The sequence below is a fragment of the Octopus bimaculoides genome, chromosome 15, assembly GCF_046866305.1.
Source record: "Octopus bimaculoides isolate indiv1 chromosome 15, ASM4686630v1, whole genome shotgun sequence".
Classification (NCBI taxonomy): Eukaryota; Metazoa; Mollusca; class Cephalopoda; order Octopoda; family Octopodidae; genus Octopus; species Octopus bimaculoides.
The window spans coordinates 38,341,587-38,367,818 of NC_142942.1; the positions used below are offsets into that span (position 1 = coordinate 38,341,587).

Sequence of the window (26,232 nt, forward strand, 5' to 3'; positions counted from 1 at the left end):
GATATTTTCATGTCGTTACTATACAGTTACTGTCTGTGGTTGCACATTTTGTTTTTATATAACAATCAATCAATATCCCTAAGTAAACATGTTCATATATGAGCACACGTACATACGTACATTTATAAATTGAATATATATATATATATATATATATATATATATATATATATATATATATATATATACATTTCTCTTTCTCTATATGTTACTCAGACACATACATGAATTATGTCTGCAAGAGAACACTCAATGAAGAAGACAAACCATCAATTTACACAATTGCTTTCACCGATCAATCAAAAAAGACAACTACTTTTAGTTATATCAGACGACATAATAACAGCTATTTTATTTGCAAAGAAAACAGCTGTATCATGCTTGGAAACGCTAATGCAGAAGATTATTCAAGTATGTGATTAGATAATGTATTCTTGTATTGATAAGCTCGTGCTGTTTACTATGAGGTATAACGAAGTAGCTAATGACCGTCATTTGTCTACGTTATCGGAAACGATTGCGATTGTAGTGAAACTTTCGACGAAGAGTGGATTTACAGTGTTACACGCTAAAATTGAACGTTTTTTTCATGAACAATTTTATATTACACGAAGCATGAATTGTATTTGATAATATCGTAATGATACAAGACTAAAGGACATAGATGCGTCTGCTTCATAGCAGTAACTTTTAAAACAATTTTATGATGACAATGACCGTCGTGAAACGTGCTTCAACCAGTTCGAAATAGGAGCTAAATCTCATATGCATCTAGATCATGATTGAAAAGAGATTATGGCTCCGGAAGATTAGGAGTATGTATTTGAATCACGTGGTGTTATCTGGTCGCTAGTTCTTGCAACTGAGATAAATATTTCTAGATGAATATTGGCGGGAAAAGAAGTTTGAATTTTAAATGAGAGACCAAGGAAGAAGATGCGTAAAGTATAAATATTTAATTTTTTCTTACTTATTACAAATATCCGGCAATGTTTTACTGTTTGTTATAAAATATAATTTTAATCTAATAATAACTCTGGCTCATTGGCTATGGTGCGACCTCAGCGTAAAGTTATACAGTAACATCTCGCCATATCGCCGTTCACCTATTGCGGTTTATTATCTAAGCTTACGCCGATTCCTCCGTGCTGTTGTTTTGCATTTATAACAAAATAGATACATACAAATTATGAAAAAAAATATATATACAGTACTCCAGATTTTCACCTATCGCGGGTTTTTTTTTGGAACGCAACACCCGCAATAGTCAAGAGATTACTGTATTGACATTATTCGTCTCCATTACACCAAACAATGACAAGTTGTTAGAAATAACATCTTTTCTTCATTGCAGCTAACAGGTTAATCATAATCTTCCTCTTACATGGATAATCAACAGAATCACTCCTTTCCTTGAATAATCGTGTGTTTTATATCACATTTACTATTAGCAACACGGCTTAATTAGTAGCCCGACTAAAAACAAAACAAAACAAAACAAAAAACAAACAAACAAACAGGCAAGCAAATATTCACACGTATTCCAAACACAGACACAAACACACGTCTTGGTCCCTACTTTATTTATCGTAAGAGTTTATTTTACTTCAAAATATTCAGAGCAAGTCTTTGCTCTGAAATGAAATCGATATCATTGTGCGCTAATTACAACTGCAGCATGCCATGTGTGACGTGCGCTGATTTTCCTCCTCTAAGCCATTAATAAAAGATCATTTCACAAACCATGAGGTCAGCGGAAATGATGTGTTTTAACTTGCTATCAAGGCAAACCAATATTTTGTCGTAACGTGTAAGTTTATTGAATGCGTTGACGTATAAATACAAGAATAGAATAATGATGAGAGTAATATAAGCAATAGTAACGATATCTTTTATCTTTCATCTTCTTACTTGTTTCAGCAATTAAAGTGCGGCCATGCTGTGGCAATGCCTCAAATGATTTTCATCGAATTAATCGATTCCTGTATATTTGTTGAAGCTCGGTACTTATTCCATTGGTTTGATTTGCTGAACCGCTCAATTACGGGGTCGTAAACCAACTGACATCTGTTGTCAAGCGATAGTTGGCGGTAGTGGGGGGCACTAGCACAAAGATGCACACACAGTTATATACACATCCAGTCATATACATATATATATGTATATATATATTGGAAAATGTGTGCGATCCTTGCTAGAGTCATGTATATTTAAAAAACGAAATAGATTCACTGCACTGGAAATCCTAATCAGTTTAATTTATTGTTTTAATTTTTTAATAATATAAATTTTACACTTTAGTTCGTAGACACACACACACAAACACACACACGCGCGCGCGCGCGCATATACAAAATCTGTATGTGTGTGTGTATTCATGAATGCATGTATATATGTATAGTAATAAACCTATATGATGAGCTTCTTCCAGTTTCCTTCTATCAAATCCACTTTTAAGGTTTTAGTGGGTTTGGGACTATAGTAGGAGACACTTGTCCAAGGTGCCACGCAGCAGTAGTGAACCTGGATCCATCTGACTGGGATATTTCGGATCACAAACTTAACATTTCAAAATTTCCGGAAGAAACGTATACCACAGCAATGCTTTGCGTAGGTGTGACAATCAAATTAGCTGAAATGTTGACAAGTCGATCATGTTTTCACGAAACCGGACTTGCTGTTGCAAACACCCGATGACGTCTCTGAAATACGAAAGATAATGATAGTTTCTATGGAGACATTGATAGATTTTTTTAAATTCAGTACAGTCACATCAAAAATATAGGTTTTACAGTAACGAATACAAGCAGCGTTACAACTTTTAAACTTGCAGTGACGGATTGAACACCCAAGTTGCTCCCAAATCACGTTTTATTGTCTTATCAACAGAAATATGTATTAGATTATTTGATTTGATAAAAAGTAATCAGAAAAAATGCCTAAACATAGCAGCTGACATATTTGTCATTATGTGTCTACTGGATTAGTCTTAACAATATAAGTTGCTCAACAATTGTTAAAAGTAATAAGGTTCTGAAAAGAATATGAGAATATATTTACTTTTTTGCATTGCAAGAAGTTTATTTCATACATACATACATACATACATACATACATACATACGCACACAATAATTTGTAACAGGAACAGCGTATTTCGTTATGCATCTATATTATATAACCAACTATGTGCACAGTACTTGTGCTAGCAGCACAAATGAATCAATTTTTATAGTTATCTCTACAGATTTTCCATAGACTGATAGTTACGACGTCTCGTATACGAATACGTCTACATAAACAAAGCTACAAAGTTAGAAGTAGGCAATTGGTGCATTTGCTTATTGCAGGAGTTCCTACTTTTTCTTCATTACCTATTTTTCTATGTATAATGCGTATCACTGAGACTTATAAAATAATTAAATGTAAATCAACTCTCATTAACTAACGAAATGATGTAATAACGTGATGTCCACATATGTACTATATGGTCTTCCTACAGAATATTAAAAATTAACGTATTAATGATAAATACGATTATTTCATATCTTTTATCTATGAACTAAATCTGTTTCTCATAAATGAATTCAATGATGTCCACAAACATACCTCCGGTACTCCATAGATTATACCAATACTAAAAATAAAGATGTTAATGTGAACACGAGTGCAGGAATAATAGTAGCAGTTAACTCTAAAATGTAGACTCTTTGCGTTATTTCCAGATTCATGTGTCCGTCACTTCATTTTATTTGATTCTATGTGAATCACCACCTTTAGTCGTTTCGATTTACATATGCCATCTTAACTACAGTGTAGTGTACACTAACTCTTTGGTTTATAGTAGCATAGATTGATAGCCTATGAATTGTTGTAGGTATGTTTATATGAATATCGTCTGTAAATGCATACATATCCGCAAATAATAGATTGATTTGTTCAAATAAACAAAATGAATGACTACCATCTATGAGATTATCATTTTAATATAAATATTTTGTGTGAGAACTAGAGCATTTTTGTGTGAGCGTGTGTTTTAGAAGGATTGTGTATCAAAGTCTCTAAGAGTATTCATTAGGGATGTATGTGTGTGCTTGTTGGTGCCGCTATCAATGCTCTAGGAATGACATTTCTTGTAGATTAGTAAGCCGCACTTAAAATTCCTATAGTTTAGGCTGAGTTGCAACGAACTGAAGAATTACAATTAAAGCAGATACATTGACTTTAACAAAAGTAACCTCCTACCGATATTTAAACTTCTATTTCTGTGTATCTGATATAATAAATGCAAAAATTAATTTCTGTGTGTCAGTGTGTCACGTTTCGACCCCCTCTCTCACTATTCATTGGCACTCCTACTACTGCTCATGTTGGGGTGAGAGTAATAGTAGGCATATAGACGGTAGTAGATTAACAGTTGTGATGGTAAAGGGGTGATAGTAATAGTATGAGCTGTAGTTGTGAAAGAGACGGAGGTGACGGTGATGATGGTGGTGGTGGTGGTAGCTGAAACAGTCAGGGACAATGGTGATAGTAAGCGATGTGAAAGAGAGTGGTGATAGTGGTGGAGAGGAAGGTGGCGAAGACAAAGGTATTGATAGTGGTGGCGTCAGAAGTCTGAATAGTGAACCGAATGATCTATAATTCGATGAAGTTTACGATATTTTATAGATACCAACTTTTAGTGAAATTGTTATATTGAACTCTGATGTCGAAGATATATATATATATATATATATATATATATATATATATATATACATACATACATACACACACACACACACACACACATATATATATATATATATATATAAATTACGTGTATGTGTGTGCGTTTATGACCCAGCCAGCGAGTGCATATTTTTCATTCCAAAAAGGATTTCCTGTAAAAAACGATACAATATTTTTTTCTTTAGATCTTACACGTTACCGATTTAAAAAAATGCTAGTAAAGAAAATAAGTATAGAAACTCAAATCTAAAGTTGGTTCCTAAGAGGTACTTTGCGTTATCAAAATAATTTCATTCATATCAGTAGCAAAATAATCGTTGTCAAAGGAAAGACAGGCAAAAATAAAAGATGCCAGTATGTCTAAGATACTGTTTCAATCTGAATGACAGAGGAAAACAGTACAAGCTTTAGACAGCTTTTGTTATCATTTGCCAAAGGGTTACAAATATAACATTTATTTTAAACAATATCTTTAAACGAAATATGTTTAAAATAAATGTTATATTTGTAACAACGGAGAGAAAATATTTGTTATATCGTTTTTCAGAAGACAATTTATTAATGAAAACATCTTTTATTATATTAAAAACAATGTAGAACTAGACAACTAACCGAGATATATATGGTTCCAATCTTATGACCAGTAGTAATATGCTGCGTCAGCTACAACCCCGCTAAAAACAACAAGAAAAAACTGTTACGTCTTAAATTTGAGTTTAACGATTCAAGTAAGGACAACCAAGCAATTTTGAACAACTATTATAAGCATTGAACACAAACTAAAATTGAGAGTGATTCGTTAATTCATGACACCGTATTAAAAAAAAGACCTTATCTCAGGAAAATAGGGTAAAACTGGGTGCAAAACGTAATGACACGAAAGATTTTATGTTGAGTATATACCTGCTATGAGTTTGGCAGTGTCTGTATGCTTTGGAATGGATTTGAGGGTTCATTATATTGTATGTGCAGATTGCACATAAATGGTCGTAGAAATTTGATTGGTTCATTCTATTACATGCTAGATTCAGTGTTTTGAATTCCAAGAACAAAATAGTTCAAACTTTTCATAACTGTGAGATTGCACCACTTCTTTAGATAGGTACAATTAATTTGTCAATGTTTTGACCCAGAATTGCTTTGAACTAGATGCATGATCAAATGCCTCTTAATCTTGGCTCTCCGTCATTATCAAGATTATCAGTAACTTGAAGGAAATTTGAATGCAGTCAGATGTTCAGTGGCTTCTCGTGATATACTTTGAACACCATACAAAGTTACAGTCAAATATTGTCAGTGAAGTACAAGAGAATAACTTTCGTGTATTTTCTTAGACGAGGTTAGATATTAAGACGGGAGGATTCTATTAGTTGTGATTTCTATCGGCAAATTCAATCGATAAGATATAAATCATAAATTATGAAACCCCTAAATTATAGTTGCCCTGTTTAACAACATCTCTGCGCACATATAGAGACGGGTACTTAGCTACCGATGAAATTCCAAAAGGAGTGAAACCAGTATTTCACTGTCTACGCAACAACAGTTGTTTATGCCTGGCCGATCTCATTTACACGAGTGACATTGATATTTATTTGGTTGTGCATTACAAAATCAATGTTTAGATACGTATCAAGAGGGAATAAATCTAAATTTTATGGCAATCTATTTTTCTTTTGTTAATTACACACACACACACACACACACAACGAGTCCGAAATGTAGAAAAGTTCTATTCTGTATTTACGTTAATTTTAACATCTGTAATATGTTGAATTTCTTGTACAAGCCACTCAAGTTCATTCTGGTGGAACAGAAGTATAATTAGTTCAATTTCTTCGTATCACGACCAAATAAAACACTAAAACGGGACAGCAATGTTAATAATATTTAACAACAACCACAATAAAAATAGCAGCAGCAGCAACAATAATAACAACAATCACAACAAAATAATAATAATAATGATTGCTTGAAATTTTGGTACAAGTTCATCAGTGATAGAGAGAAGGCGTTAATCGACTCCAGCGACCTCAGTTTTTCATTATTACTTTTTAATATGAAACCCGAAAGGATGAAAGGCAAAGAAGACCTCGACAGAATTTGAACTGAGAACGTAAAGATGGACGAAATGTCGCTAAGCATTTTGCCCAGCGTGCTAACAATTCTGCCAGCTCACCGCCTTAATGATGATGATGATGATGATGATGATGATAATAAAAACAAAATATAATAATAATAATAATAATAATAATAATAATAATAATAATAATAATAATAATAATAATAATAATAATGCAGTACCGGGCAGTGGCTCTGATGGCTTTTGATATTAAGTTATTGGGAGTGTTATCATGTATATTGTTTCGTCTTGGTATAAAAGATGGGCTACAGCAAATATTCTGCGCAATTCCACAGATTTGCTTGTCAGTTGTTTGACCTTAACCAGATAAAAGTAAATAAAAAAAAGCAAAGTATTTGACAATAAATGCATACAGAGGATTGTACAGTTACACCCGATTACCTTTTGAATTAAAGTTGGTACCAGCAATACTCCAGCAAATCATGGATACTATGTTATCCGATTGTGAATTTGCAATCCCGTACTCGAGCGATATTTTGATCAAGAGTAATTCTCGTGAACAGCATGTGGAACATATAAAAACCCTCTTTAAGAAAATTAAGGTTATCGAGTTTACTTTGAGTGAAGAAATATGCGAATTCTTTCTACTCCAAATTAAGTTCTTGTGGGCAAATAATTGATAAAAGTGGTAGATGTTCTGACCCGTTGAGGGCAGACACGATAAGGAATATTCATGCGCCGACGAATATTCCAACTTTACAAGCATTTCTTGGGTTGGCAAACTATTATCAAAGTTACATTCCTAATATGTACAAGTTAAGAGTTCTATTGGGCGACTTATTAAAAAAAGAAGAAGTGGAATTGGTCCACTAAGTGCAAGAATACTTTTGAAGAAATAAAAAAAAATCTAATTTCAGACTTGTCATTAGCACATTATGATCCCGAAATTGACATCATTGTAGCATCTGATGCTTCCGAGCACGGATTAGGGGAAGTTCTATTTCATAAATACGAAGATGGAAGTACAAAACAAGTTCATGTTTCGCACTCGCTAATAGCGGCAGAAAAGAGATATAGTCAAATTGAAAAGGAGGCCCTAGCAATTATTTTGGCAGTTAAAAAATTTCACAGGTTTCTGCATGGCAGAACAGACCATAGATCTTAGCTGTAAATGTTATGGGTCTAAAAAAGGGTTGCTGACTTACACTGCGAACTGCTTGCAATGTTCTTATTACTCTGTTAAATACAATGTTTATTTATTTACATTATTTTGAATTAACCATGTATTATCTTGCAGCTTTGAGATTTGGATGATGTGATTGTTAATAATATTGTAGGGTAGGTGTGAGAGGCTGTAGCTCTCCGGTTTGATCATAAAAAGGTAGAATATCTAGGCCGTATATGACCGGTTTAAATGTTAAAGGGATAATCCTATAATATGATCAAGCAATTATATACTACCAGAAGAGCAGGGAGGATTTCAGGAATAGACACGTAGCTATAAAGGGCAGCTGGTGGTGAATCAACCTATTACAGGAGACCAATTAAAGAGGAAAACAAACTTCAGAATTGCATTGATTTGTTACTGAGAATTATTTGATAGCATTTGTACAATCAATTAAATAGAAAAACAAACAAACAAAAGAGATAATACACTGTGCTGAGAGAGCAGAAGTTAAATTATAAAAATTCTAAAAAGGATGACTTTTGGAATTATGTAACCCAAAATCTGACTCAACGAAATTATATTAGTTTCATATATTTGCACAATGTCGGCAATTTTAGTTGAGGAGGTAAGCCGATATTATAGACCTCAGTGGTCTATCGAACCCTAAAGTGATAAAAAGCAAAGTCGACCTCAGTGGAATTTGAGCTCAGAACGTAATGACGGTGAAAATGCCGGAAGCATTATTGACGGTGTGCTAACGATTCTGCCAGTTCACAGCCTACAGACGCGGCGAAATTACATAGACTACGAATTGTAGGCAAGGGAAAGCTGCAACAAGATAACAATTACAATATATGTATATATATATATTGTAGCATTAGAAAAGTCATATTTATCAAAATCATAATAAACTAGGCAAGGCTGTGTGGTTTTAGAAGGTCGCTTTGGAAACATGTGGTCTCAGGTTCAGTTCAATCGCGCGTTTGGGAAGAAAGGAGGAAACAATTAACTCCATTATCTTAAGGTCTTCGTACTTTTGAAATTAGGCCAGAATTAGGAAATGTCGACTGAAAAGAAATGCTCTAAACCTACATCAGAAAAGGTGTCAAAGAATAACAACGCGTTCTTACTTTGAGATTTGACAATTCACAAGAACAAATCACTCACGGCTTATCAATCGACAATTGTGTTAAGAATATAAACACTTTTATTAATAAAAAACATAAAAAAGATGAAAATAAGCGGAAGAAGGCTGCAACAAAGCAGCGGAAGACGGAGGAGGTGTGACGATGTTAAGTATTTATGTATTTATGTTGCATTCCCGTCTCTAATGTCGTGGTACTGTTACGATTTTGTGATGGATTGTTTAGATAAACTGTACCAGTGTAGTAACAGTAAACAAGATAACGATGCAGCCGTAATAACAACGTAACGATCGAACAATCTCTTCACAAACCAACAATCAATATCGCAAATAAACTAACCAACCGACACTTTCCTACTTCACAGATAATTCAACTCCAACTCGGTCGAGTCTGTAGCGATGATTACTTAGCCACCCTCCTTCAATCGGGCAGGCAAGGCGGATTTCCTTTGCCTAGTGGCTATTGTGAAAGAGGTTGTTTAATGGACAAGGTTGAAAGGCATGAGGACAGATACGTTCCTCTTTGGTAGGGCTCTCATTAACTTCTTCAAGTTTCACTTGAAAAGGAAACTGAGAGTGGAGAGGTAAGTGCTGTCTTCGAGTGAGTTCACTGAAAGGTGGGTGAAAGTTGCGAAAATGGTAAGAGTGGATGGCACCTGTCTAAGTGTAGACCTGTGAGTCGGAGAGAAAGAACTGGAGAGGGTATTTGCTCTTGGTATTCAGGGAAATCTCGGACGGTGGGTGTTCCTTGATTATTCCTTTAGATCATCCTGTATCAGTCGGGCTACATCTCTATCACCCTCTCCCCAAATTTTTTGACCTTTGTATACTATTGACCTTTGTATACTATGTGTCTGTCTCTTCCTTTCCATTGTATGCCGTGTATTCTTACATCTATCATTTCATCAGATGTAAACCACCACACTTTATGTCTGTCTTTGTATTGCCCGCTTACCCTTTGCTCTGGTAGCAAATAAATGAAATCATCATCATCATTATTATTATTATTATTATTATTATTATTATTATTATTATTATTATTATTATTATTATTATTATTATTTTTTTAATTTTATATTGATATATCATTTATAAGCCATGTAAATAAACTTAGACAACAAACAAATACAGTGTTGTTTAAAACTGTCCTGTCTCATCGAAAAGTATTAATAATATATTCTTGACAACATTTAGTCACTGAATACATTGAAACAAACAACGTCAGCGTTGACTAAGAGGTTCATCACTATTTTATCACCAGAATTCACTTCACCTTCTACACCATCTTCTACATCTTTCTTTTTTGAACTCTCTTACCATACTTATTTTATTTGAAATATACGCCAAACTTCAAATTTTGTATCATATTTCGATGATATATCCAGTTTAATCATGAATATTGACAGAAGTCAAACAGTAACTATTGTATTTGGCAACTACAACTTATCTTTATTTGTAATATCTATTGCAAACAAACACTCAGACTTTACATCCTACAGTTAGCTGGTGTATGTTTGTATGCATGCGTATGTTCAGAAAATTTTTTATGTGCCTACAATTAAATACACACACATATACGTACATAAGAGCACCCACAAACTATCTCTTTCTCTCTCTCTCTCTCTCTCTCTCTCTCTCTCTCTCACAAACACACAGTCCCATATAGAGACAATAGGTGATATCCAGAGATGCTCAATGTAGTAAACTAGTGAAGGTGCTCAAATAATTTGACTTGCACTTCGAAGTGTTTATCGAGAAATAATTCCGGTGCCTTTGAAAGAAATCCAGGTGAACTGATTTGGAGATGGTGATGCAAATAAACACGCTGGGGCTTCATATATAAATTATGCATACATATACACATGTATGGAACATGAGAAACTGCTTTGATGCCCGTATCTGTCAAGCAGTTGTTTATCATTGTGCGTTGTGGACTGGTGCATTGTGCTGGTCTTTTGAGAAGAAATCACTTCCTGAACTTTGCCAATGCTTCTGTCATGTACTCTTTGTTGGGGGTCTTGCTAGAACGAATACAGTGATTGTGCACAATGCCGTTGTTTTCAAAAAAGTCAATCGTCATGAGCTTCCTGGCAGACTTGCTTCGACTAGCCTCTTGCACAAGCCAAAAAAAGATGCTCGGTTCAAACAAGTTAATTCATTAGCAAACTGGAGCATTTCATAGGTTTCTTTAGCATTTTTGCCCAAAATTAACATAAAATGTTATTGCATAGCAAGGTTCCAAATTGTCTTTTCGTCCCGACTGCATTCTCCAAACTAGTCAGCTGTGACAAGCAGTGTTTATTATAGTGTTTTCAAAATGTCGCTGTAGTTCTATGCTTCAATCTGGAATAACAAAATTTAAAGTCACTTTATTAGATTATAGTAACGACATAATAAAAATATGTAACTGCCTCACCTACAATATTTCAAAACCTCTGGAATGCACCTCGTAAACTCTCCAGCCCCGCACATACACATGTTTATATAGCTTTTGCACACACACACACACATACAAACTCACATATATATATAAACATAAAGATAGCTATTGTTGGTCCATGGGATTACCCAGGGTTCCACGTCCATAAAACTATTAGCTTTACGGCGTCTCTTCGGATCATAATGACCAGTGGCCCATAACCTCTCGTCAAAATGGAGGCACAAAAGACTTTGTGACTCGTAGCTCAACACACGGCCAAAAAGAAGGGTGAAGCGCAAGAGATTGGTTCCCTTAAACCACGATCTGTAGTCGATCCAGTCGGCTTTGTGGGTCTCAGGACTTCAGTAGGAATCTCATGAAGTGTAAGCAAAATCTGAAGAGTGCCTTCCTGGAATTTAAGATGCTCACAGGGTCGAGTGAATTCATTAATATTCTCAGTCGTTCAGCTATGCACTAGTTGCAATGCTCGCTCCTGTGGATGTTAAGGGCCCGCTTTTCCTACGATCTTCCATGAGATTACGTGTGGGGTCCTTTCGTCCTTCGGGCACGCACATAGCTGGCCTAGGACGTGCCGTGTCGACTGTCAGGGATCCTAAAGGAGGATCTGTAGTTGGAGAGGCCCTGTTTGAAGGTGTCTTCGAAAATTCCGACGTATCTTCGTATACTTTTGCTGGCAATGTTGATGTATACTCTGGTACTTCCACTGTTGCTTATGTTGGTATTATTGGCGTTGGTGTTGGGATTGGCGTCGTTAATTCTGACGTAGTGTGCATCATCGGGGGCGGTGTTCGTGTTGGCACTGTTGGTACTACTATAGCCCTCGTCGTTCCGGTTGGCGTCAATACTGCCGTTCATGCTTCTGCAGCAGTATTTGGGAAAGTGGCTGATGCTATTAAGGATCAGATACCACCTCAGCCTCGTAAACGACCACTCGGTTTCTCATGGCCTCCTACCGGACTTCTGCTGTAGGCCCTGCATGAACATTCCGCCTCAGCTCGTGGTCTAAGCGTGTTAGATAAAGTACTCTTAATATAGTTCCCTGTTAGTGTGTATGTTTTTTATTCATGTAACTATAGAATTAGAGAAGTTTGGCTTTTATTTCCAGCAATATAGGTGTTTCCTAACACCCTGCTGGAATTAAGTGATATATATATATATATATATATATATATATATATATATATATATATATATATATATATATATGTATACGAGAAGAAAATGGATGTAAATAATAAAGAGAAACTCGTCGTTTTCGCTGGTATGTCTTTAATTTAATTAATTAATAAAGAAGAAGGTAGCATTTACGATCGTTTCAATTTACTAGTTTTAGAAAATATCTTCAGAATGCGAAAAATAGACTAACCAATCTACTACAAAGAAATCGACTCCCCAGTGAAATAATCAACTTAAGAAGAAAATATAATGTAAGACTAACAAATTTTGACTCTATTACCATTACCAATGTATCTATTTATTTTTCGCATTCTGACGACCGATGTATCAAACTATTTTTCGCATTTTGAGGATATTTACTGAAACTAGTAAATTGAAACGATCGTAAATGCTACCTTCTTCTTTGTTAATTAATTAAATTAAAGACAAACCAGCAAAAACGACCAGTTTCTCTTTATTATTTACATCCATTTTCTTCTCGAATATAGCCCAAACTGCGGTTTACCAACCAAACTACCTGCTACCGTACAACTTTACAAAGCACTGTACGTACTCAGGTAACAATCAGGAGCGCCTTTGGATTTAATTATCCCTTAGAGGTTTTAAATTTCTCTAGCTGATACATACACTATATATATATATATATATATATATATATATATATATATATATATATATATATATATATATATATATATATATATATATATATGGTAATCAGGGAAGCCATATTTGGTTGCCGCGCATTAGCTCAATAGTGCTACGGATTAATACACACAACAATTCCTGCTCAGCAGTGTTTGGCGCCGTATTAAATTTAGTTAGCGGAAGGACGCGCGACGATCAACAGAGAATTTTCTTCATTTCTCTCGATTCCTAGTTTCTCACTTCAACTTAGCGGCACGGATACATTTTATAGTTCAGTTCCCTCAACGCAATGGATGCTATGAATAATTCTTTCTCCTCCGACTTAGCACAGACCAACTTATAACTGCTGGCTCATCACTGCTTACGACTTCTCATTCTTGCCTATGTAAGTTATTTCGGCTTCCTTGACTCATGTACATATACTCACACACATACAGGCATCAACTCTCACTATTTGTCTGCTGTTGGACACTTTTCATTGTTACTACTCGCCAGCACTCCTTGGATTGAATAAAGTTTAATGTTTTGTTATAAATGCTTTCTCCACACCTTCACCTTAACCTGAACACGCAACATTATATATATATATATATATATGTATATATATATATATATAAAGTGAAGTATATTGCCACTTAAATGTGGCTGACCCCTAGGGGTGGATGTTACTGTTGCTGTTAGCCCCAGGAGGACATCTCCTCCAGCTGGCTTATCGACACACTTCTGTGTCCTGTTTATTTTTGTTTTGCCAAGGGAAGTTATCCCTCCCATCGTGATCTGTAGCACGAACGGAGGGATGGGAGGGATAACTTCCCTTGGCAAAACAAAAATAGACAGGACACAGAAGTGTGTCGATAGGCCAGCTGGAGGAGATGTCCTCCTAGGGCTAAAAGCAACAGTAACATCCACCCCTAGGGGTCAGCCACATTTAAGTGGCAATATACTTCACTTTATCGTGCAGTTACTGTTAATACCTCGTTTAGAGAATTAACATATATATATATATATATATATATATATATATATATATATATATATATATATATATGCATGAGGAAAATCCTGTGCGTATATGTTAATCTTCTCGCACTCTATCGTTTATTATGCACGTATCACTTTTCCTCCGGCACAACCAGTGTTGAATCACTGCTTTACTATTTTGCCATACTCCCTAATCTTCATTGCTTGCTTTGTCTTTTTCACTCTTTCTTTCCGCTTCCTTCTCTCTCCCTCTCTCACATTATATTTATAATTAATTGTTTTATGCTCTCCTTCTGTCCCCAGTCTCTCTTTCCAAATTTATTTTGTTGTAAGTCTTGATTGATGAAAAGTTAATTCTAATTATGCTGGCAAGAAATGTCTGCTATTGAAAGCAACTAATTGTAATTTAAGCTGGAATTCGAATTTTGCTGTTGCAAGCTCAAATTACAGACACGACAAAATTTTGCATTCCTAAAATTTACGGATGATTTACTAAAATGTTTCTAGCATTGTAATAATAATTGATGCTAACATTGCAGTGACGTTTGTTTGCCGCCTCGGTCACAGTTCGCCTTTATTTTCACCTGTAATTCCATATGGAAATAATTTTACGAAGGAATCTTTAATGGCGCGCATTCATTCGCAGGCATAATTTCACATTCCGGATTTTTTTTCACTTAAAACCGTGCAAAAATCATGGATTTGTTTAGTAAGTGTCAAATATTTGGGTCGGTCAGGTATCATATACATACCATAGATTTACAAAAATGGAATTTTCAGCATGCATTTACTTTGATCTGTTTGACAAATAAGATTCACTTATTCCGATGCTATTTATGAACCGGCATGCGAAAAAAAAATAGAACCAACGTTTCCTCAACGTTTCGTAAAAGGTGAATAAAAGAGGTTGAGCTAGGATCTGCATTCCGACTTCGTAAAACCCTCGCCAGCAACGACTACCCAAATAGACCCATGAGACGGAGGTTTGTTGCCCGAATGATGCAAAGGTGTCATCCATCAAGAGTTGGGAATCAACCAACAAATGGCGAACTACCTCAGCATACAAGTACAAGAAAATCATGTCTAGAATAAAAACAAATAATGTAAAATAATACAAACAAATTAATCACCAAAAAATGTACCCAGAAGACACATCCAAGGAAGACAAACATCCAAAAGATGCTACTTAAGAATAACGTACCTTGATTCATTGATTCGTTGTTTCTTTTACGCATATTTACGAGAAATCCCAAAATGGAGACGAACACCATTTTCCATGTAATCGGCTTGAGAAATTGTTAAGGTACTAGGATATTTTCCTATTTTCCTTAGCATGAAAACAATGGTAGCCTTAATTCACTAATAAGGAACACACACACACACACACACACACACACACACACACACACACACACACACACAGACACACACACACACATACACACACACACATGTATATACATATATATATATGGATTATTTTCAGTTTACGTCTACCAAATTCACTCAAAAGACTTTGGTTGGTCCGAGGCTATAGTAGAAAACACTTGACCAAGGTTCCATGCAGTGGAATCAGGTGTTTGGGAAGCAAGCGTCTTACTACACAGCCATATCAAATATTTAATATATATATATATCATCTGTGTGTCTATGTGTGTGTGTGTGTTTCCTTGTGTATCTATGTATGTGCGTGTATAACGATATTGTGACAACGAAATAATTAAGTAGTTTGCGTAATACTAGAAGCAGACATTGTTAAGTCAAGATCGGCATTTCAGAATTCAGTTAGAAGGATGCATTGAACAGAGAATTATATATCAACAATAAGATGATTGAAATAGGAAAATGCTTTAAAATTCAATAATATAAGATAACCTCTCTATTGTGGAAGCAATGAAGCACTCGCCATTCGACTCAAAAGCAATATTTTACAGATTGCACGGTATGTGGGAACCTTGATTGAATTAGGAAAGGAAATGTAACAAGTATTTAAACAAAATTAATGACGGCTAATAGAAAGTCAAAATAAAATGAAATGTTTATGGAGATGTTAGTTTAGTGTTTATTTGAATATCAGTTATATCAGTTATAGCAAACGATAATCATACCAAATGAGATATCAAAGTTCAGAAGTACGTTTGTGTATTATACAAGTTTGCGACATAATCTAAATATGACACCGATAATAATTTTAATACAAAATAACCAGAAGGCATTTATATGAACATATCTATTAATGCCACATGAGAGATCAAATTTCAGTGATATGCCTACGTTTATATGCAAGTTTGTGTCACAATGGAAATATTGCATTTACTGAATATTAATGCACGGTGATAAAAAAAAAGTGCATTTAACCAAATATCTGTTACAAATATAAAGATTTTCTTTCAATTGATGTTTGAAAGATAATTGTGGGTAAGTCTATATTAGTCACAGCGAATATAAATATAGATAAAGTTCTAGAAATGAACCACGTACTTACAATAATTTTGGAACACGCTTCTTCATATTTCTACATTATAGTTTACTTGTTTCAGTCAATTGACTGTGGCCATGCTGGAGCCTCACCTTGAAGGATTTTTAGTCGAACAAATCGACCGTAGGACTTATTATTTTTTTACAGATTGATACTCGTTCGCTGAACTGTTACAGTGGCGCAAACACAGCAATACCTGTTGTCAAGCGGTATGGTGTGGAGTGAGGGCAGACACAGGCATACACACATATGTAGCTGTACACACACATATATATATATATATATATATATATATATATATATATATACATATATATGCGACGGGTTTCTTTCAGTTTCCCTCTATCAAATCCACTCAGAAGGCTTTGGTTGGCCGGAGGATCTAATAGAAGACACTTGCCCATGGTGTCACCCAGTGGATCTGAACTCAGAACCATGTGACTAGTAAGTAAGTTTCTTACCATACAGCCACGACTGCATTAATTTATTCAAGGTATGTTGTTAATTTATAATGGTGTTTCGTGTGTATGACAGAACTCTCCAAGAATAAAACCTCGGACAAAATCCCCTCGGGCAAAAAGCCCCTTAGTTAAAGTGCGAAACAAAACAAAACCCCCTCAGTTATATTTTTGAACTCTAATACCATTTAATACCATTAAAATTAAATGAACGAAATAAGTTAAGTAATTTTTTACTGAAGTGATAATGAAAACTACAATCTTCCTTTGTGATGGTTTACTCCATCTGGGTACCATAATTCTCGATGTATAGGTAAAACATATCTTCCTAAGAAAACGGAAGGTCAATATTGCAACCGACAGCTAAGGAAAAATGTAGACAGGCGAGTATAACGAAAAACACTGATTTGTTTCCTTGAATAATCCAGTTTGAAAATGCAATGGTCGAAATATAACTGAGGAAGTCTTGTCCTATATTTCGTACTTAACTTAGGGGATTTTGTTCTGTGGCATTTTGTCCTGGGGGAGTTTTGTCCTAAAGACGTTTCTCTGGACACTTGGTGGATACACGATGGACGAACCTAATAGAGAGGGAATATATTTTTGGACGGCATCACTGTTCATTGAAACTAAATAAGTCTATTATTTATGTGTAATTATGTTTAGAACTTTGCAAAAATCTAAATATGGCGGAACAGTTATATTTTACGAAATGTGAGACGACACAATGAACCGAATTAAATATAATTTATTCCTTAAATAGAAGTCTGTCAGCTTCATATTTGAGAGTAGGTATGCAATAAGTAATTGCTTTTACAAAGCTTTAAAATGGAAATGAGAAAAATCGGTGATACTATTCGAATCCCACATTTTCGCGATACAGTAAGGTGCAATGATTTAGAGATCATCTAAATCCATTCTTGGCTACCCTCTCACCTTAATACCACAAATGCATCTGACATTCAGTTGCTTTTAATTTCATTCAAATTTCATTGTTGTTGAGACACGTGATTTTCAAAATTATAAACAAAATTCCCCCCAAAACAAAACAAAACAAAAAAACTAAAATATTTCAAACAGCAATTAAGCCAGCACAAATCCTTACAAAATAAAGTAAGTCTGAAATAGTACATGCTGACCCATTTTTACCATCTTTGAAAATTCACATATCTTATTTTTGAACGTGGTTTACTTGAATTATTTAAAGTTAATAATAAAACTCCTGCCAAGACTTCCTGCATAGTAGAGGCGCGTGGCTTATTGGTTCTTATGATCGTAAAATTGCGGTTATGATTCCTGGACCGAGCGACGCGTTGTGTTCTTGAGCAAAACGCTTAATTTCCCGTTGCTCCAGTCCACTCAACTGGTAAAAATGAGTAACGCTGCGATGGACCAGCGTCCCGTCCAGGTGGTGGAATATATACGCGATGAAACTAGGAAACCGGAGGTTATGACTCAAGGAGGTAACTTTACTTTTACTTCCTGCATAAACCTATATCATATTTTCACTGATTGAATTCAGTAGTTACAGATCATTCATATTGCATTTTCTTGGAAATGGTGTAATTATCATATATTTCTCGTTCATTCTAAAATTATAAAACTATTAATCAACCGTTAAACAACTGTTAATGAATAACGTTTATTTCAAAACGTCAAACTGAAAATTAAAATACTTCCTATTTCAATTAATCACATTTGTGCTTGGCAAATAAATCAAAATATATGGTAATCTAGAAATAATGTAGGTTAATGAAACATTTATGTTGAATTATCGTGTATTGAAATGTTGCAAAAAGGTTGGAATTAAAAAATAATTAGTCATACTAGCTGTAGGTCTCTTCTATAATTTAAAATAAAATTAATGTCTATTTGAGATAATGAAACGACATATAGTCATAATAGTATGCTATGCTTTCCAAATGTTATTGTTCGTATTACTACATTTGAAATCGGTAGTTGAATTTTAAAGTCAATAAAGATCTTTTTAAAATATATATGCAGCTAAACTTAATGTGGAAAAAAAAAATTAAAATAATATTAGCATTCTTAAATTATTGTAATTTGAAGACTGTAGCTTTGGGCTCCGTCTGTAGACTGAAAGCAGCTTTGTGGATATTCAATCAGCGTAATATCTAATTTGCAGTTCATTCAACCGCATAATTATTTGCAAACAAACTTCATAATGATAACTAAAAATCATTTCTAAAGAATGTCTCAATCTGACATTTATATTGTCTAGAATATATAACAACAGAAGTTTATTTACCTATAATGTTCATTTAGAAATCAGTATTCCAACTAATGTACATCGATAGCATTTACTGTAATATAATAGTTCATAGATTGAAATAAATTCTTCCATTTAAGTTTTTTCGTATTGCTCATTAAGTGCTATACATTGCTATAAAATTACTTGACGTTCACATATCGAAAATTGAAAACTCATGCAGCAGAAGTTTAAGGGTGCATAACATCATGTTAAATAGAAATTGTATAGAATGAATTTAAGAAATTGCAACAAGTAATTGATCGGGTCAGTGGAATGCCTGAGTAAAAGCATTTTAGTACTAATATTCCTGACTTTTACTTTCGAGTTCGAATGCAAACCTCGCTTTGTCATTATCTTTCTGCAGGGTCAACAAAATAGAAAAGAATACGCAGAAGTTGATGCATGATTGTATTATTTACGCAAACAATTAAATAGTCAATTGTAATATGCAGTCGAATGGTTGTATTTATTGAACTATCAAGTAGAATATAATTTCATTTTGTGTTTCAGAGTGTTGTTTACCTTCTTCAATTAATATCTTACTAGGGTTACGATTTTCATTTAATCGTCTTTGATCAAGATAAAATAAATCATAGGCAATGAACAATATTCTACTAGAAACTTTTAAACCATCCTAAAGTTGGAAATCAAAATTAATATTGGAAAGATAGAAACAATTTTTGAAGTCCTAACAGTTTTTTAGATTATGCCTGACAAAGTAAAATCTTAAATAGGATATCTAATATTTCGACTGACAGTTTCTCTCCAATAAACAAACAAAAAAACAGTCTACAAAAGCAACATAAAGGTTTTGTTTGCGGAGTGTAGACATGTTTGAATTTTTACATTTTTAACCCATCAACAGTTGCAACATGAATGAAGCCGTTTTAAAAATAATGGAATATAAGCCGAATAGCAAATTATTTTACCAATAAATTATTAAGTGCTTTGCTTTGCAATTTTATCTCAACTCCTGTCCGACCAGTAGTTTGTTTGACTGACTGTATTGCTTACACAGAAATGTTCTGTTAGGTTTCTATCGGTGTTTTCAATGGGAGACCATTTCTTACGACTGGGAGGTGAAAGCCCACTCTCACTTGAACTGGGCTCTTTCCAATTCATTCTTTAAGTAATAAAAAAGAATACCTCGTGTGATTAACAGCTCTCAGTTGTATCATCTTCTTCCTCTCAGACGACTGTGGTAGTCGAGTGCCTTGTTTTATTTGTGGAAAATTGGTGACAAGATTCAGTTCTTTCGGCAGAATGTTTTGCATTTAGTGTTCTTTTCTAACTCCAAAGAAAGTTTGCAAACGATCATCTTTTGACATCACACATCACATTTGATGAAGTACGTACGTGCTTGTTGTTACAGTTGTTGTTTTTGTTGCAGTTATCATTCTCAAAAGGGCTGCCTCTGTTGTGGAGATGTCATTATTTTTTCTGCTTTTCTGTTATTTGAAAAAACTTTTTCTGTTATTTTTTTAGAAATACAAATATATTTTTTGTTTGTCTGTGTTGCTTTACTCACTATAATTTCTAGGAAGAGTGGATCTCAGAAAAGAAGGAATCATTTTTTGCTTTAGTGATAAAGAGTAAAATAAAATGAAAATGTTTTGAAAATCCGACCTTGCTATCGATTTTCAAAAACTATTTACAGCCTACTCGAAATAATATTAAAATGAAAAAAAAATGCTTTCTTCAAACGAAAACTTCGGAAATTCTTAGAACAAGAAGAAAAATATCTTAGCATCTGATAGGGTCATCAGCGAATAATAATATCATGATGATGGCGATAGTGGTAATAATAATAATTTGTTCATTGTATTTGACGCTAGGATTTATTTATTCATAAAATAAATCGTATACAAAAGAGCTACAAACTATGTGGGTGTATAACAAATAAGTGAAGGCATGTGATCTTGTGGTTAGTTTGTTGCACTGATGTTTGCGTGATCATGGGTTCAATCTCCGAACATGGCGGTGCGTTTTCAACTCAGGTTGTTTTGAGATCAATTCTTGATCACAACGATCTGATAAATGGAAACGTGAAACTCTGAGTAACAGTCTTTTGTGATGTTTTTGCAGCTTTAATAAATAAGTAAAATACTCAACTTCGGTATTGAAGTATTATTTTTCCACTTTGTTTTTCAATTACATACTTACTCGTGTATATATATATATATATATATATATATATATATATATATATATATATATATATATATATATATATATATACTTTATTTATATATATATATACTTTATTTAAAAGCAGCAGAAATATAACAAAAGACTGTTACTCTGAGTTTCACGTTCCCGTTCATCGGACAGTTTTGTTTTCTAACAAAACTGTCCGATGAACGGGAACGTGAAACTCCGAGTAACATTTTTTTTGTTATATTTCTGCTGCTTTTAAATAAAGCATATTACTCTACCTCTGGTATTTGAGTACTCTTTTTTCCATCTTGTTGCACATTTCATGTGCTTACTCCGGTGTATATATATATATATATATAGAGAGAGAGAGATACACACACACACACACACACACACACACACACACACACACACACACACACACATATATATATATATATATATATACACATATACATATACATATATATATATATATATATATATATATATATATATATATATATATATATATATATATATATATATATATATATAAATTTTCACGGCTGGCTGCACGTGATTTTTGTGAGAAAAGTTGGAATGCGCGTGGAAATAAAGATTAGGGGAAAATGTTCTTGAAAATTTTAAGTTACAACTGAGAATTATGGATGTGAAGGAGAACTAAAGCTTGGAGGTTCTGTTTCCTTTCTTACTGTGTTAATTTTTTTTTTATTGTGAGGTCGTTCTACGTTATTCTCTACAAAAACCGTACAAACGGTTCGATATACCCTTTCATTATTCATCTCCACGTTCTTATAAGACGAACCTGTGGTACCTTTGGGCGTAAAGTCCTTGGCTCCTGGGCAATCAATTACGCTTGAGGGTGATGTTTTATTAATGTTGATTTTCTGAAAAGAGAAGCATCTGGAATCTACTGATTTTTACTGCTTCTCCTTCAGTCCTTATTGTCTTCCATTGCGTTCGCTTTTCCATCTCTTCTAGTCAACAATCTCTTAAGTGGCCATTATTGTATAACAATTAGGTATTTTACCCTTTACCACCGGTCGTAGACCTTTTCCCTCGGTGCTTTTGATGTGGTTGTTTGGTATCCATAGTACACTAAGACTTGTATGCTCAATGAGATTTCATCGGACTACATTGAATTCTTGTTGCTCCTTCCTTCAACTAATGCTGAGGCTGTTCCACAAATATGATAAAGAGTCAACCTTATATTGCAGCATCAGAGTATAGATATGTTTATGCTGCTTCATTATCACTTGCTTTACCACTCATGCAATTTTTAAAACTCGGCACTCTACTTGTCACTTAGCCTTACTCTTTCTCCACTTTGAGGTCTGGACCAAATCAAGGCCCTAGCAGTTTTACCACCCGCCTCCAGGGCCCGACGATGCTGTTAGATTGCATAGGCCTCTCATTCCAATCCAACTGGAGTACGAACAACTTTCTCTGGCTGGTTAATTTTTGCTCCTGTCATCGGCTCGTATTCCCTAAATGCATTGACGATCACCTCAATGAGTTTGAGGTCTGATGTTAATTACTTCGAGGTCTTCTGCACCCGAGTCCTCGCAGGCTGCTCCTCAAAACCTCCAACGTCCACTGTAGTGTCAGATCGTACAGAATAGGGGGTAGAATGCACTCTTGACGGAAATTACAACTTTGTAATATGTGTAGCCGACCACATTGAATTATGGAGTCTCAATGCTATCCCCATCTGCTGTCATGCAGAATACTTCATCAAGATACAGGCTGAATGATTGATGCTCATGTTTACATTGACGCATTTGGGAAATCTAGTCGGCGTCCATTAAAAAACTGGACAGGACCGAGCAGGTCTGTAAGGCTTTTACAAACCCTTTCTTAACAACTTTCCCCATACAGTCCAGACATGTATTCTTGTTGGTGTTCCAATCACACACTAGCACCAATGAGTGGGTCGTTCTTAAGAAAATCTGGCCGCCCCTTTCCAATCGATGCATACAATGCGACTATTTTAAAGGGAAATTCTTTGTAACTGCCTTGTCCCGGACCATTAACTTACTTGCGAGTCACGGAAGATCTATGATATCTCGAGGCCCAAATCGTTTCGAAACAACCCTGCCATTCCAGAAAATAGTGTTAAATGTGTGTTTGAGAAATCCTGGTCTGGCCTGCTCAATGGTCTCATTATTTAGCAGGCGACCGTACACCAAAAGTAATCCACTTTAATGTGGCGACGACACAGCCATTTAATCCCAGGAAGATATCTCCTCCAGCTGGTTAATTGAGTGCGCTTCTCTCGCCCGATATTTATTGCAAGCGGGAGAAAACCCCTGCCTTCTTAGCAGCAAGACCACCAGAACACGTTGTTTCGACCTGTACTGGATCTCCTCGATGGCGGGTACTCGTTGCCAAGCATGGCAACAGTTTCTTAAGTGTTTAATATAAGTGTAGTTTGGAGGATGTCTCGCGAATGCGTCATTTATTTAGCAAAAGTGTAAATTTTTTAATCCTAAGATATTTCCTTTTTGTTGTTATTTAATTGTTTGCCTTTGTTCCTCCAAAGATAAGGTTTTTCATGTCGAAAGGATTTGATTCGGCATGGGATGGTTGTCTAATTTTGTGTACGATCATATGTATGTTTGTTTTGAAATATATTTAGTGGTTTTGTATTTGTTGCTTGTCTTGCTGTTGTTTCTTGTGTTTGGACTGCTGCGGTTGTTGTTGTAACACCTAAAGCTGCAGTTCTTTGTATTGCTGCTGTTGTTATTGCGACTTGTGTTGATGTTAGTACTGTTGCTGTTGCACATTTTCACTCAGCTGCTGCTGACTGTAGTACGCTGCTGTTGGATCTGTGATGTCAGCAGTAGAAGGACCCTCTTTTCCCCTTGATTTTTCTTAAAGACAGAAATCCCGTAAGTGACCTTCATCTAGAAACTTTACCTTCTGCCTCCAACTGGAACACATAGCTTCTGTCTCGTTGAGAGGTGGTTAAAGTCTGAAATCTTAGCCGAAACCTAGATTTGATATGAGACAGGAACTCTTTTGGAACGGAAATTTCATTTTTGTTTGTATCTCGTCGAAGATTTTGTGGCTGCCCTACAAAATAGGACAACCTGTACGCAACAGGTGTTCTACCGAAAAATGCTGGGTTGATAACGAAGCCTTGCCATTGGGAATTATGGTTTGCTTCAGCGCGCGGGATTTTCTTTTCGACTGCCTTAGTCACGTATCTTTATATAAATCTTTCAGAGGTATTTCAACCTTCGATGAGTTAGGCTTTTGCCAACATACAGCAATATGACACCGTCTGCTCGGTTGAGATTGCAATTTGTGCTCTCCTCCCATTCAGCTCGACAAACTGTTTCACCTGTATCATGCGTACCTCACTTTTGTTTTGGGAAAGAGAGAAATATTTTAATTTCGCTGCTATCCCTGCCACAAATTACCTGCCCGTGGTGTCGCGCCCACCCCACTAGCGTTTACTCGTTATTGTTGTTTTTATTGTTGACATCGTTTATTTTTTTTGCTGTTACTGTTGCTTCCGCTGTTGATATTGCTGTAGTTGCTTTTGATTTTACTGTTTATATTGTCGCTGCTTTCGTTGGTATTGTTGTCACTGCTGTTGTTGTTGCTGCTGATGTCCTTATTATGTCATTATTAGGTGTGATAGTGTTCTCAGTCTTACAAATGTTGCTCTTAATATTCCTAACGCTGTCGTTACCATTGTGGTCATTGTTCTTCTCGTAGCAGCATTGCTTTTTTTTTCTACATAAATTCTGAGCTACTGTCCAGTTAAAAGGAATATCCAGGTAATACTTTCTAATGACTTTGTATGTGTCATTCTTCCTGCGACCCCATCGCTGAATTGGATAATGTCAGCAGAAAAGAGGTGACAGCAAAATGAATAAGTAAAAAATAAAAGAAAAAATCACAAATGGCAACTGTACAAACATTATATCTTGTGGTGCGCAATTTAGCAGTTCATCTCTTCATACATTGAAGTAGGAAAGATGGCGCATTTAAAATTTAAAATATATATATATTTATAACAGTAAACAAATTGTTTGCAACAAAGTTCAACAAACTCATCGGTAGACGACAAAACGTACGCCTACCACCACAAGCAATAATAATGATGATGGCGACGCCGATGTTGATGATGACTATGGTGAGGAGGAGGAGGAGGAGGAGGATGAAGAACAGGAAGAAGAAGAATACGAAAAGAAGAAGAAGAAGAAACAGAGAAGCAGAAGAAGAAAAAAAATAAGAAGAAATAGAAGAGAAACAAGAACCGTGTCAATAGAAACAGTAATTGGTAAATTGAATGAAAACTGCTATTTCCCATAACAGAAAGTAATGTAAATATAGTGAATACTGAAGTGATTGTTAATCAAACACTTTGTTTAAGCGTGAAAAATTCAATCGGTAACTGAAAATGATTGGCGCCCTCATGATTACTCTTGCCAAGAAGTTGCGTAATCTATTTTCCGCTTCGCCCGATTCAAATATTT

At 34.9% G+C, this 26,232-nt stretch overlaps 1 long non-coding RNA gene across 1 annotated transcript in view; it reads left to right on the forward strand.

Annotated features, from left to right (window-relative positions):
* The first annotated feature begins 274 nt into the window (after window positions 1-274).
* LOC149132495 (uncharacterized) overlaps window positions 275-26,232 on the forward strand; it is a 45,812-nt gene continuing 19,854 nt past the window's right edge. The window contains exon 1 of the long non-coding RNA XR_016244456.1: window positions 275-945. This is a non-coding gene — a long non-coding RNA (uncharacterized LOC149132495). The remainder of the gene's footprint in view (window positions 946-26,232) is intronic.